Source organism: Oryctolagus cuniculus, chromosome 6, assembly GCF_051225735.1.
Source record: "Oryctolagus cuniculus isolate XC-2025 breed Fujian yellow rabbit chromosome 6, ASM5122573v1, whole genome shotgun sequence".
Classification (NCBI taxonomy): Eukaryota; Metazoa; Chordata; class Mammalia; order Lagomorpha; family Leporidae; genus Oryctolagus; species Oryctolagus cuniculus.
The window spans coordinates 31,429,509-31,442,821 of NC_142872.1; the positions used below are offsets into that span (position 1 = coordinate 31,429,509).

General features: G+C 54.8%; 1 protein-coding gene and 1 long non-coding RNA gene across 3 annotated transcripts in view; one reads left to right on the forward strand and one right to left on the reverse strand.

The window, feature by feature from the left end:
* Positions 1-13,313, forward strand: part of LOC138850171 (uncharacterized) — a 304,111-nt gene that overhangs the window by 273,624 nt on the left and 17,174 nt on the right. The window lies entirely within an intron of this gene.
* The window catches only part of FGF1 (fibroblast growth factor 1), a 95,197-nt gene that overhangs the window by 71,118 nt on the left and 10,766 nt on the right, over positions 1-13,313 (reverse strand). The window lies entirely within an intron of this gene.

Here is a 13,313-nt window from a genome sequence, read left to right on the forward strand (position 1 = left end):
GAAGCCAGGAGCCAGGTGCTTCTCCTGGTCTCCCATGGGGTGCAGGGCCCTAGCACTTGGGCCATCCTCCACTGCACTCCCTGGCCACAGCAGAGAGCTGGCCTGGAAGAGGGGCAACTGGGACAGAATCCAGTGCCCCGACCTGGACTAGAACCCGGTGTGCCGGTGCCACAGGTGGAGGATTAGCCTATTGAGCCGCGCCGCTGGCCAAGCCTGGTTCTTGGTAGGGAAGGAAAGGAGAGCTCATTGCCTTGAATGCTTCAAACTCTGACATCCTCAAGGTAGCGTGCAAAAGAGACGCAGCGGAAAAAACAAAAACAGAGTAATGTAGCCATACAGCATTTTGAGTGATTTTTAGGAATTTGTTTTCCTCAGATCCTGCAGTGAGGACGGGACAGTGTTTTCCGAAGCCCTGCCTTCCTCACAGCAGTGCGAAACATTTTCTGAGTGTTTGTCCCATGCTGGGCAGAATGCTCACTACGTCCTCTGGGGTATGCGCCACTAATTCCTGGGGAAACTGAGGCTTGACATGAACTCGTGGGGGGTCATATAGGCTGCTAAGGGGGTAGGGCTGGATTTTAAACCCAGTCGTCTAACTTTGGGACCACATTTTAGTCACAGACGGGATTTTTCCTAACCTACCCCCGTTGTGGCAGAATTGCACCAAAAACATATTGGAGAGAATGACTAATGGCCCGCGCTGGGAAAATGGGGAGTTTGGTGCATGGCGTGTGCTCAGCTTTAAGTGGTTCTGTGGGGCAGGGGCAAGACAGCCGCCAGCTGACCCAGTCCAGAGGCCCTGCTGGGTCTCTCCTCCTTTGGTGTTGAAAATGCAGAGCTCGACCCCTCGTCACTCTAATGGAATAGCTATTGTCTGAATGTCTGCATCCTCTCAAGTCCCTTGCTGAAACTTGAACCCCAGCCTGGCGTTGGGAGGTGATTAGGTCACGAGGGCAGAGTCCTCATGAATGGGATAAGTAGCGTGCAGAAGAGACCCCAGAGAGAGCCCGTGCCCTTTCCGCCACGTGAGGTTACGGCAAAACAACACCGTCTATGGACCAGGCAGCAGCACGCAGCAGATACCCAATATGCGGGAGCCCTGACCCGGCCTCCCCAGCCTGCAGAACTGGGAGAAACACCCTTCTGTTGTCTGGAAGCCCCCCAGGCTATGTCCAGACACAGGACGACGGCACCGCTCAGGCACGTCCCATCGAAGTTGTTTGGTCCAACGTTATTCATCGTGGTGGCCGCGGATGAAGATGTGGTGGTGCAGAGCTCATTTAGTAAATTACAGGGGACTGCCCTGGACCACGCCAGCTCCCTGTGCCCCGCACTGGACCCCACAGGGTGCACCGTTACTACGTGGCAATTCAAAATAGATCACATCTTCAAAATTCTACTTTAGAATATTAAATGGAAGGAGGAGTGCTCGTGATACACTGCTAAGTGAGAAAACCAAGTTAAAAGCTTAAAAATACAATATGATGCCCTTTTTGTTACACACACATTTGTGTGCAGAAATACATAGGGAGATAAACAGACATAGAGACATGGACATAAACACAGGAGAAGACTGGAAAGTATAAATCAACATTATCGGCAGTTCAATAGTGCCTCTCTCTGGATGATGGGTAGGATTTTATTTTCCTAAAATATCCTAAATTTTAATTTACACTTCCCATAATGAAATCTTTTCCTTAATCCACAATTAATTTTAAAATAACATTCACTTACGAACTCAACAATTTCATTCAACAAATAGATTTCGAGTGCAGACTATGTACCAGGCACAGTGTATTCAAAGAAATACAAAAAACCCAGAATGCAAAGGACGACAGATTCTCTCATCTCCTTGCCTGACTAACATTTCCCATGATCTCCTTCAGCTCTCTCTACGCAGTCTTTAGGACACGGTAGCCACTGAAGCAGACAGCAGCAGGCCCTGGGGTGGGGCCCTGGTGTGGGTTAGGAGGTCAAGCAGCCTCCTGGGCCTGACTCTGCCTCCTCACACATGACGTCACCCCCTTCTCTGGAAGCCTCGACTCCTTCCTTGTAACAAGGATTGAGGGTGGCACCGGCCGCTCAGTCTTGGGGGAATTCAGTGAGTTAATACATACACAGTGCCCAGAGTGGGTTGTGGGACCCACTGTTCAGGCTGCTCAGGCTTAAAAAGTCACCTTTGAGTGTTGTAGGCGAGTGGGATCACCCGGTGGAAGCAAGCTCCATCAAAGTTGAGAATTCTGACCTTTTCCCCCCACGTTTTATTTCTCACTGATCTAAAAATTCCACAAAAATGGTGGATTTGGCCTCAGATCCCACCCAAAGATTTAAAGAACAGAGAAAGCTACTGGCGTCGAGAGAGAGGAGTGTTTATACACCTTTCAGGAAAATCAAAGAGGGCAAATTTTGGGGAAAGATCTCTTTTCCTGATAAAAAAAAATGCGGTTTATAGAGAGCAAGCACTCACTCCCACACACTGGTTCACTCCTCTAATGCCCACAATGGCCAGATCTGTACCAAGCCTGGACCAGAGCCAGCTGGGGCCAAAGCTGGGAGTGGGAAACAGTGGGCGGCAGGAGCTCAATTGCTTGAGCCACCACCACTATCTTCCAGGGTGTGCAGTAGCAGGAAGCTGGAGCCAGGAACCAGAGCCAGGACTTGAACCAGGTACGCCGATGTGGGATGTGGATGCCATAATTGATGCCTTAACTGCTAGACCAAAATGCCTGCCTCTGGACATAGACCCTAATTGTGCTTAGACATCTAATAAATGCAGCTGGTCCTAGGCACTGGGTGCTGAGCCCTGTCGCTCGTCTGGCCAGCTCTGACTTGGCCTTGGTGCTCCGGGCATACAGTTGAAGGGCACGTTTCTGCACCCTTTGGGAAGAAAGCGTTCAGTGGGAGCCGCATGAGGCTGCCTGCTCCCAGGTGTGGCGCTGCCCTACTCGAGCCTCGACCCCGTCACCCCTTTCCTGCAGGAGCCCCTGGCCTCCTAACTCGTAGCCCCGGCTTCCCGCCTGCTCGGGAGCCAGCTGAGGTCTGGGGATGTCTGTCAGTCATCACTCGTCACCTCCGCCTACCAGCCCATCTGAAGGCTTTCTCCAGCACTCAGAATAAAGCCCAAACTCTGCGTGACTCCGGAGCTGCTGGGCCTGGACTCTGCCTGCTTCTGGCCGCTTTCCCTTTGTCCACTGGCCTTCTGTCATGTTCTAGAACACACCAAGCTTTTGCCCAGCCCCCGTGCCCTCCCCTCCCAGAGAAACGGTCTCCCTATTCCTTGTGTGCTCGGTGGTCTCTTAGCTTAGTGGCCCTGCTTCTGTGTCACTTTCTAAGAGCAGCTTGCTCCCCTTGCCCAGTTGGGAACAGCCTCCCTGTCCCAGGCCTTGTCTGTCCTCTGTATGGGACCAACCTCTTCGCAGTGTCTCTGTGCCATTCATTGCTTTGTCGGCTCCCTTGACTTGTGTGTGTGTGTGTGTGGGGTGCTCCCTGCCCCATCAGCCCGGGGCCGAGGCCACAGCTGCCCTTCCTTGCTGGATCGTGGGGTGGGGGCCCTCGTGGAGGAGCTGCTCGGTGCGTAGGAAAGGCAGCGTGGCTGGGAGCGGGGAGAATGCGTCCCGACAAGGCAGCACAGCGCCCTGGGGATGGAGGCAGTGCAGTATGTGCGGCCCTAGCATTACTGTGCAAGTTAAAAATAAGCCTCTGGGTGCAGTGAGAAGCCTCTCAGGAGTGTGGGGAGAGATAATGAGAAACATGAGTGGCCAGCGCGGGGCCGGCAGGATGTGGGGTCGTCGGCCAGGAAGAGTGAGCTCTTGGCTCCGGAAAATCCTGGCTTTGGGGCTGCCATCCTCTAGGGGCTGTCCTGCTCCTTGTTCATCACCCGCGGCTCCTCTCTTGCTGTGCGGTGCATAGACTTGTGAGCAGCCAGCTCAGGGAGTGCTTGTCTTACAGTGGCATGGGTAGAGTTTTTGAAAGAGACCCTTTTTGTGTTTAATTTGAGAAAAAGAGAGAGAGATCCCATCTGCTGGTTCACTCCCCTGGGCCCAGAACATCTGGGGCTGGGTGGGGCTGAAGCCAGGAGCCGGAAACTCCATCCGGGTGTCCCACATGGGTGGCAGGGACCCGTCACTTGCGCCATCACCGCTGCCCCCCAGCGTCTGTATTAGCAGGAAGCTGCAGTCGGGAGCTAGAGCCAGAACTCCAATCCAGGCGCTCTGGTGCGGCACAGCCGTGTTCTAAGTACTAGGCCACTAATGGGGAGGGTGGGGGCCTCCACACCCCTCGGCCGACTGCCGAGCCGGCAGGAGGGGGAGGCCTGGAGGTGACACAGAGGCGATGAGGCCTTCTTTGGCTCACCCTCCCCCGACCTCCCCCGGGGTCCATCCAGCGTGGGAGCCAGACCTCCCCCCTTGGTGGGGCTCCAGCCAGCTAGCCCAAGGTGAGGCCGCCCTCCAGGGTCTTGGCTCCGTCCGGGGCTAGCACGAGGCAGGAAGGGTCAGGTCACTGGGTCACGAGAAACAGTGCACAATGGCCTTGGGAACGCTTCTCCCACCCCCACTCACACTGCTGTGTGGGACCCGCCCTGCGGCAGCTGTGTGTGAAAGCCCTGGGACTCCGTGGGAGGGAGGGATGCATTAGGGAGGTCAGCGTGGGACAGGAGGGCGTCCAGCTTCCCTGTGGGAGCGTCTCACGCCCCAGGCCATGGAGAAAGCTCTGAGGACGTAGGAGAGCAACAGGCCTGCAGACCCTACTCTAGGCCTGGACACTGGTCAATGGGTGGGCTGAGCAGAGGGCGGGGGCAGCCAGGACCCCGGCCTAGAGTGCGTCTCTGGGCTGCTGCGGAAGCCACAAGATGTGCTGACGGTCACCTGGGACGAGGGAACATCTACAGACCTCCAAGACAGCTGTCCCCACTGGGCTCGTCTGCACGCACAGCTGCGAGCCCGTCCGGAGGGCCGCAGAGGAAGGGAATTGGCGAGAGAGAGAGAGAGAGAGAGAGAGAGCGAGCCCGCATGCTGTGCCACGCATTGTCCACACCATGTCTCCGTTCCCCGCCATAGCCGTCTTCAGTGAGGGCAGCTGCTCCCACGAATGGACCATTTCCTACCCAAGGCCACTCAGCGAGGGAGGGCGGGGCATCAGGCAGCCCATGTGCCAGGTGGCTGTGGGATCCCCCTACGCCAGCCCCCTAGCCCTTACCCTGCAGTCCGCTGTCAGGTGATTTGAGCTCAAAGCCCAGCGCCAGGGAACAGGAGCGGGATTTTCAAGGAGCCCATGTACTGAGGAACCACGGAACCCTGGCTGCAGGGGATCCAGCCAGGATTTGTGTGTGTGCATGCACACATGTGTGCATCGAACACAAAGAATTCACAGACATCACTCTCACGATGCGTTTGGAACACCTGCACTAAGAACTGCTCAGAGGTAGCCTGTGTCTGCTCCAGGACTAACAGTCCCTGACATGCAGATACTAAGTGCTGAAAAAGCACCAACTGACGATCCTCCCCCGAACAAAGAAGGCAAAAGGGCAACAGCAGAGCTGCAGGTGACTGTCTACCCCAGGGCCATTTTTGGAGTTCAAATACATTCTTATGAAGGGATCCAGGAACTGTTAGCTGGCAAAAATCCACTCTAGTAGTGCTGTTCATGCCGAGGGGTGAATGACTTCTGGCTGCTGGGCATCAGAGGCAAACGAGTGAGGTCAGGTGCCCGGAAGGGAGACCGTGATCCCGCATGCTCAGGCCCTCACACCCATGGAGGCAGACGCAGCCCCTGGCTTCCCCTCCCCCACCAGTCTGATGGGAATTGTGGAAAAGGCTTGTGTTGATTTTGATTGGTGCGGGCAAAGTTCTGCACCAACACCTTGGGGGAGAGAGCTTCTGAGAAGAGGGCCTGAGTGTCCTTGCATCCTTTCTAACTGACTACAGAGTTTGTCAGTAATAATTAGTATTTATTGAGCAAATACTGCATGCCATGTGTTGTGTGCTAAAATATTCTGTGCATGTATATGTACCACTAACGACCCCATGAACTCTGATGTCGTATGGACACATTCTATAGGCTCTACGTGTGGATTCACATATCCCTGTCAACAACCTAGCATCTAGGGGCTGCTGTCGCCTGCATTGTGCAGACTGAGAGGGGTTATGGAACTGGACCAGGATCACACAGCTGTGCAGTGTCAGAGCCACGAGTCAAAGCCAGACAAGTGTCCCCGTGTTCCCTGCTCAGGACCACCAGGCTCTGCTACCAGAGTATCAAGGCTGTTGCTCTGAAGGCATGAAAGGCTCTAAGCGACACGGGTCAGGTTTGGAACTGTCAGACGCATTTCCCGTATCCCACGTAGCTCCCTTTCTGGGAACCCTAGGGCTCCGCTTCCCCAGTGCCCAGCAGGATATCCCAGGAGAATGGCAGGCAGCTGCTGTGGCCAACTGAGTGCAGAGTTCAGCTTGGGCAAGAAACTGAAGCTAAGCTGCATTTCTTCCATTAGGAGACACCCCTGTTGTCAAGCAAGAAAAACCAATTGAGATTTTCCTTTAATTAAATTCGGGAGGAATATTTTCTCCTGTAACTTAAAACTGCCTTTCATCAAAGACCACGCAGCCAGCTGACTCCAGGAAGCCAGGCTGGGCCCACCTGCGACTTGGAACTCACTCTGGGTGGCTCCAGGAGCGAGTCTGGAGCCTCGTTCTCAGCTTCCCTCTGTTGCATTTCTAAATTCTCGTAGATTCTTAGAAAAGGACAAGAGGACGCTCAGGCCCCAGAAGCTCTTTCTGTCCCCCAAGGTGTTGGTGCAGCACGTTGCCCTCACCAGTCAATCAGTGCAGATCTTTCCCATGATTTCCAAGATTGCTGGGGGAGGGGGAAGCCAGGGGAAGCCTCCGTGGGCGCGAGCGTGGGGGATCATGGTCTCCGTTCCAGCTACCTGACCTCACTTGTTTGCCTGGAGTGCTAGGTAGCCAGAAGAAGTCATTCACTCCTCGGCATGAACAGCACTGCTAGGGTGGATTGTTCCTGGCTCCCAACTCAAGTTTTCTGCAGAAATGAGACTAAATTGACCCCCCTAGAGCAGCCGAACCATAGCATGGGAACCTGAGCACCGTCAAGTGCTTACTCCCTCCCCCCAAGACCCGCCCTGAGTTAGGGTCAGAGGTTCTGATGGAAACTTCGCTTTGCTCTCAGCAGCGTCTGGCCCGTCTCCGGCTCTGTAAGGAGGATCCACTGCTGTCCTGGTCTTGGTTTTCCCACTCAGCGTTCAGTGGCCTGATACTTACTGAGCACCTACTGCGTGGCTACCCTGTGTTCTAGGCACTGGGGATGAAGCAGGAAACAAGGCAGAGGCTTGCTCCTGCCTCCCTGAGGCTTACATTCTGGGGGGGAGAATAGGCGATGGCAGGTTTCTGCAAGATTGGCAAGATAGGGGCTGGCGCCATGGCACAGAGGATAAAGCCTCCGTCCGTAGTGTTGCCATCCTATATGGGCACCGGTTCATGTCCTGGCTGCTCCACTTCCAATCCAGCTCCTTGCTAATACACCTGGGGAAGCAGTAGAAAATGGCCTGGCCTAGCACTGGCTGTTGGGGGAGTGAACCAGGAGATGGACGATCTCTTTGTAACTCCTTCAAATAAATAATAAAATAAAATAAAATAAAATAAAATAAAATAAAATAAAATAAAATAAAATAAATTGGTAAAATAACTGTAGATCAGGGTAAGTGCCATGAAGCAAAGAGAGGTAAGAGAGAGAGGAACAGGAAGGCGCGTTTGATGGGGTGAGGAGAGAGGTGAGGGCTGTGGACGAGAAGAGTTTTGCTACATGATGAACTGGGGGAAGCGTCCAGAAAGCTGGAAGAGCAACTGCAAAATCTGAGAGGTGGGCCAGAGCAGGGAAGCAGAGGAACTGACAGGAGTTCGGGGCAACACTGAGCGGATGTGAAAATGAGAGGGGGTGAGGGGCAGAATGCTGCCCCCAGGTGGCCGCCCAGCTGTGTTCTTGCCTCCCCTAAACACCTCTTTGCTCCACAGTTGCTCCAAGAGCTCACCCTTGCTGAACTAAATGCAGTCCCGTGCCGTAGTGGAAAGTAAAGGGAACTGTGGGTGGCAGGCAGGTGCGTGGCCACAGCACGCTGTCAGCCATGTCAGGACTTTTTGACTATGGGCTGTGCCATAATGGTTGGCACTAACGAGGCTCCCACTGGCGAGAACGAAGTGTGTATTGGGCGCCTGGGAGACTGCAGACACCAAGCTGGAGTCACCCCAGGCCCATCTCACAGCTTCTTACGTGGACTCACCAGTAAGGCTTCAGGTCCTAGGCGTCCAGCACACTCTGCCCTCTTCCAGACCCGTCACCACCTAATTTCTCCCCTCCTTCCCCTGACAATGGGCATCTCTGTCATTCTCCGAGCCCCCTGCTGAATGATGCACCTGCCGGCTCTTGCAGGCCCTGCAGGGGACAAGCAGGCCAAGGAGCAGTGACGGTCGTGGGAGCTTTCTGTGCCCCGCCAAGGAAGCCCAGGAGGGGCTGCCTTGTCACTCGCAGCAGGAGCCTGGCTTGGCTGCCGGGGAGAAGCGGCCCCCTCTAGTCCCTTCTCAGTGGGGCCGTGGCAGACCCCCAGAACACACTCTGTTGAGGGACACGGTGGCCGGGGCACCACCTGGGAAGGGGCCGGGAACTCTGCGCCTCCGAGCCCGAGTTTATGATCTCAGGGGCCTCGGAGCTGACTCATGCTGAGCCATGCTATCAGCATCTCCATTCCCAACATGCCTGTGTGAAATGAGAATTTCCCCTCTGTAGGATCACCTGCTCCCCTGGCTCACGGCTTAAGGACTTAAATCCCCAAGACAGCTGCATGGCCCCATGCTTCCTGCCCCTTGGGCTTCACTTGCCCCTCTTCCTGGCACTCCAGCCCCAGCGTCCCTCCTCCCACTCCTTGGCAACACCATGCCACCTTTGCATGTGTTCATTCCCCACCTGACACACCCTGCCCTCACCACGTGGCACCTGCAAACCCTTCAGTTGGCAACCCAAGCATCAGCTCCTCACAGAGGCTTTCCCAGAGCCCTGCCCAGCTCAGCACCTCTGCCATATGCCTTGCAGGACCACCCAGGGGGGTCATTGCCTGCTGGGAGTCTGTACCCATCTAGTGTCGGTCCCTGCTCTGTTGCACCTGTCACAGAGCAGGGTGTGCCCAAGAATGGGCTGTGTGCAGCTGGTTCTTGGGGCTTGCAGTAGCCCCTGTGCCATCCTTATCCCCACTCCTCTTTCTCCCCCTTCCTCCTGTCTCCTTGTCCCTTCACTTATCTTCTCTCCTCCCTCTCCCCTCTTTCTCTTCAGTCCTTCTCTCCTGGGCCGAAGGTCAGCTATCAAGAACCTGGGGGTTAGTCCACAGGAAGGCACTCAGGGTCCAAACAGAGCCAGCTGCCACAACGTGGCATAATGTGTTGGTCTGCAGTGAGGTTGCCCCCAAGTCAGAGCCTGAGTGGGAAGCCCAAATGTGATGTCCTACTACACGGCTCTGCTGGGACCTCAGGTGGGGCAGTCGAAGTAAGCCCTGCGTGGTCTGCCAGCTCTGGAGGCCTCAGGTCCCAAGTCAAGGGCTCAGCAGGGTGGGTTCCTTCTGATGCAGCCCAGGCCTTTCTCCTCCATCTGTAGGTGGCCGGCTTCCCTCCACGCCCCTTGACATGGTCTTCTCACAATGGACGGCTCTGGGTGCAAGCTTCCCCTTCCCCTAGGAGCCACCCTATTGGCCTCACTTTCATTTGATTGTGTCCGTCAGGACCCTGTTTCCAAATATGGTCACACTCTGCGGTCCTGAAGGTTAGGGGATGAATTTCAACACATGAATTTAGGGGTGAACATGGTTCAAGCCGTACACCTGCCTCAGTATCCCCGTCATCCCGATGTCTCTGACTCATTGAAAGAGAGAACAGATAGGGAAACACAAGCTTCCGAAGAAATTCTATGGAAGTCTGAGGGTGAGTTGGACCAGGCAAGATGGTGAGCTGGAGAAAGACAGCCCGCCAAGAGTGGGAAAGCAGGAGCTGAGACCACTCCCACAGGACAGCTTATAGGTTGCGTGGCTGGGCTCTTGTCATCTGCCAGCCCCAAGTTCAAATCCCGGCTCAGTCACATACCCACAGTGGGGCCCTTTCCATCAGCTGTGAAATGTGGAAATAATAGTGCCTAACTTACAGGATTCTTAGGAAGGCTAATGAGAGGAGAGTTTAAGTGGCAGGCTTGGTGCTGTGCCTGGCCATGATGATGCAACGGGCAGGAAGTGTGTGGTTATTGTTAGATGGTGGTGGAGGTCTCGTGAGGTCATTCAGGAAGTAGGCAGTGACAGAGGCGCTCCAGCTGGAGAAGCTGTGTCCCCACCACCAAGAACGAACACACCCGAGCTTCTTAAGTTGGGGTCTGTGGACCCCCTATACCAGAATGTCCTGGGCCAAAACCTCGCAGAATCCTGGCTTCCTCACAAATGCCACTTCTGCAGATGGGACCCTGGGACCTGATTTTTTAGCAAGCTCCCCTGTGGTTCTCACACACATTCTGTGGGAAACTCCCCGGGGAACGGCGGACGGGTCCTGGAGGAGCAGAGAAGCACTGTGTCCATGAGCAGTGCCCTGCAGGGACACAGCCCTGCTGCAGGGTAGGCAGTGCCCCACACCTGTGCTGTCCCTGGCAGCGCTTGGCTCCACCCTACCACACCTCTGTCCCTGCATCTATAATAACCCCATGTTAGAGTTTTCTAGAAGCATAGAACCAACAGAGTATGCATGAGGGGAGTCTTCGGAAAGATGATGGAAAATGGATACTATAGAAAAGCTGCATGGATTTCCAAATGTTTTACACCCAAAATAAACTTCCCTTTAAATTCGTTTTTCCCACTAACTTTTTGGGTGCCCTCATACATAAACATACAAGGGGGGATTGGTTAGGGGAATTGGCCGATGTGCTTGTTCAAGCTCAGTGGTCCCACAACAGGTCATCTGCAGACTGGGATGCCAAGTGGCCTGGTTCCGTGCAGGTGCGAGGGTGTTAACACCAGGGAAGCTCTCAACTCAAAGCCAAAAGCCTCAGTCCCCAGGAAGGAGGCCGCTGGTGTAGATCTGGAGTCTGAAGGCCCGCACGCCTGGAGTCCTGACATCCAAGGCCTGACGCGTGTGTCTCAGCTCTTAGGTGGAGACACTGATTTGTGTTGTGTCCAGCCAGTTGCCTGGCGCCTGCCCTCCTCGAAGGTTTCATGAGTTAACCTCTTTGGAAACACCTAACATAGTGCTTTTCCAGGGTTCTAAGGATTCCTTCATCTAGTCAAGCTAACAACTGAAGTCAGCCATGACAAGCCCCTACTCACAAGGCTGACTTCAAGGCAGGCATAGCGCCTGGGCTCAGTCAGGGCATAAGAAATGACGGTGACCAGGGCAGGTTCTCTTCTGTCTCTCCTGTGCTCAGAGGCAGAGAAACCGCCAAGGTGGCACCGGTGAGCACTCATCAAGTGTCACTTTGCACTTGGGCATCCAGGGACTGCGAGCAGCCCTCTCCAGATGCACCTTCCGCAGTAACAGCAGGGCGCATATCACACTCACAGGAAGCCAGGCATCACCCACTCGACCCTTTCAATAGCAAGGCTGGACTTGGGACAGATGAGGACACGGAGGCACAGGGTCACAGGAGCAATAAGCGGCACCATCCGCGTTTGGACCCCAGGCAGTCTGACTGCAGGGCGAATGTGCTGAGCCACGCTGTTGCCCGGCCTCTCAGGTCCAGTTGCCATTCCCTCCTCCCTTTCTCTGCCTGTAGGCAACCAGCTCAGATGCTTGTTCCTCGGCCTCGAGTTCCTCTACTTAGCTGCCCGCTGAGCTGGACGTCCCTGAAGCCCAGGCTCCTTCTCTGCTACCCGCCCCTCCTCCAGACTCCCCTGCCTTCTCTCTCTGTGCTTGACTGGACTGGATCCTGTTAGGTCAGAGATGGGCCTTATTTTGTACTTGATGAACATCTGTTGACAAATGATCCTTTCTTAGGGGAAAAAAATACTCATTCACCCTCACTTTATGGGGCATGCATGGGTGTTCGATTTACCTAGCACAGGGCATGCCTGAGGCACAAATGACTATAGATTGTTTTTCCAGCGCTCTCATTCAAGGTGTACTGCATTGGCCAAGCAATACCTACTTAATGAGGTGGAAGTGGGTGTGCCTTCCTCTCTGCACAGGAGCCTGGCTCCTGGCAGCTCTGGGAGCTCTAATGGTTTATTCAGGGTCCACAGCATGCATTTCAACAAAGTGATGGTTCTTGCTGTCCCTCCTGGGGTCAGACGTGGACATCCGTCTCCCATGTAGGCAGGAAACACCATCATCATGGTTGGTGCTGCTTGCCTGTAACGTCAGACCACTTAAGCAGATACTGCTGTCCCAAGTCCTTTTTGGACCTAGGCAAGCCACATGTGAACTGGAGGAGCGTTTTCCCGACATTGTTTTCTCTCTTAACTTTTTGCATATCGACTGATTTTGATTAGGTCCTTCATTTACAAGTCCTTTTATTCATACTAACAGAAGCAAGGGCCAGTGGCAAAAGCCTCCCCCCGTGCCCGCCAGCTGCCCTCCCCAGCAGGTTAGGGGTCTCACCCTCAGAGAGACCAGCTCAGGAAGGGGTTTTCCTGGGAAGCCCTCAAGTGACCAGCAAAGAAAACACAGGCGACGGGAATTCTGTGACTATGAATCAGAGTCTCCACCAAATTCTGCCCCTTCTCAAGGCCACGCTGCCCTGGCCAGCCCTCCCCAGACACCGCCGTCCAAGGCAAGGCCGGTTTCTTTGCAGTCCTCTGCCACTGTTGCACCCTCGCACCCAGCCATCAGAGGATCCTCCCACCAGCGCTTGGGCAGCTCAGTTGGAAACAGTCACATCCCTTCGAGAATGAAAGGGAAAGTGCTTCTTTCCAAAGCAGAGAGGAGGGCTTTGGAAAAGGGGGGGCTGTGTGCACAACAGTCAGAGAGGGCACAGGGTGGGCTCTTGGGCCTGAGACAGGAGATTAAGGTCTCAGGGAATATGAGTGTTTGATGAAATGCCTGAAGTTCCCACTCCAGCCGCTGGCGGTCTGAATTTCTCAAGCTGCCTCTGGGAGCCTCGCATACTTTGGGCATGCAGTAGAGCTGTGGGTATGCATGGCATGTGTGCCAAAGAATGCCCAGGGGAAGCCATTCCAGCTCCTGCGTACTGGTGCCTGCCACGGGGGTCCTGAGACCAATGTGCCGTTTGCAGCCAGAAGGGAAGGCTGGGAGTAACCCAGGTACCCAGTGGATGCCACCCTATCCAAGCCT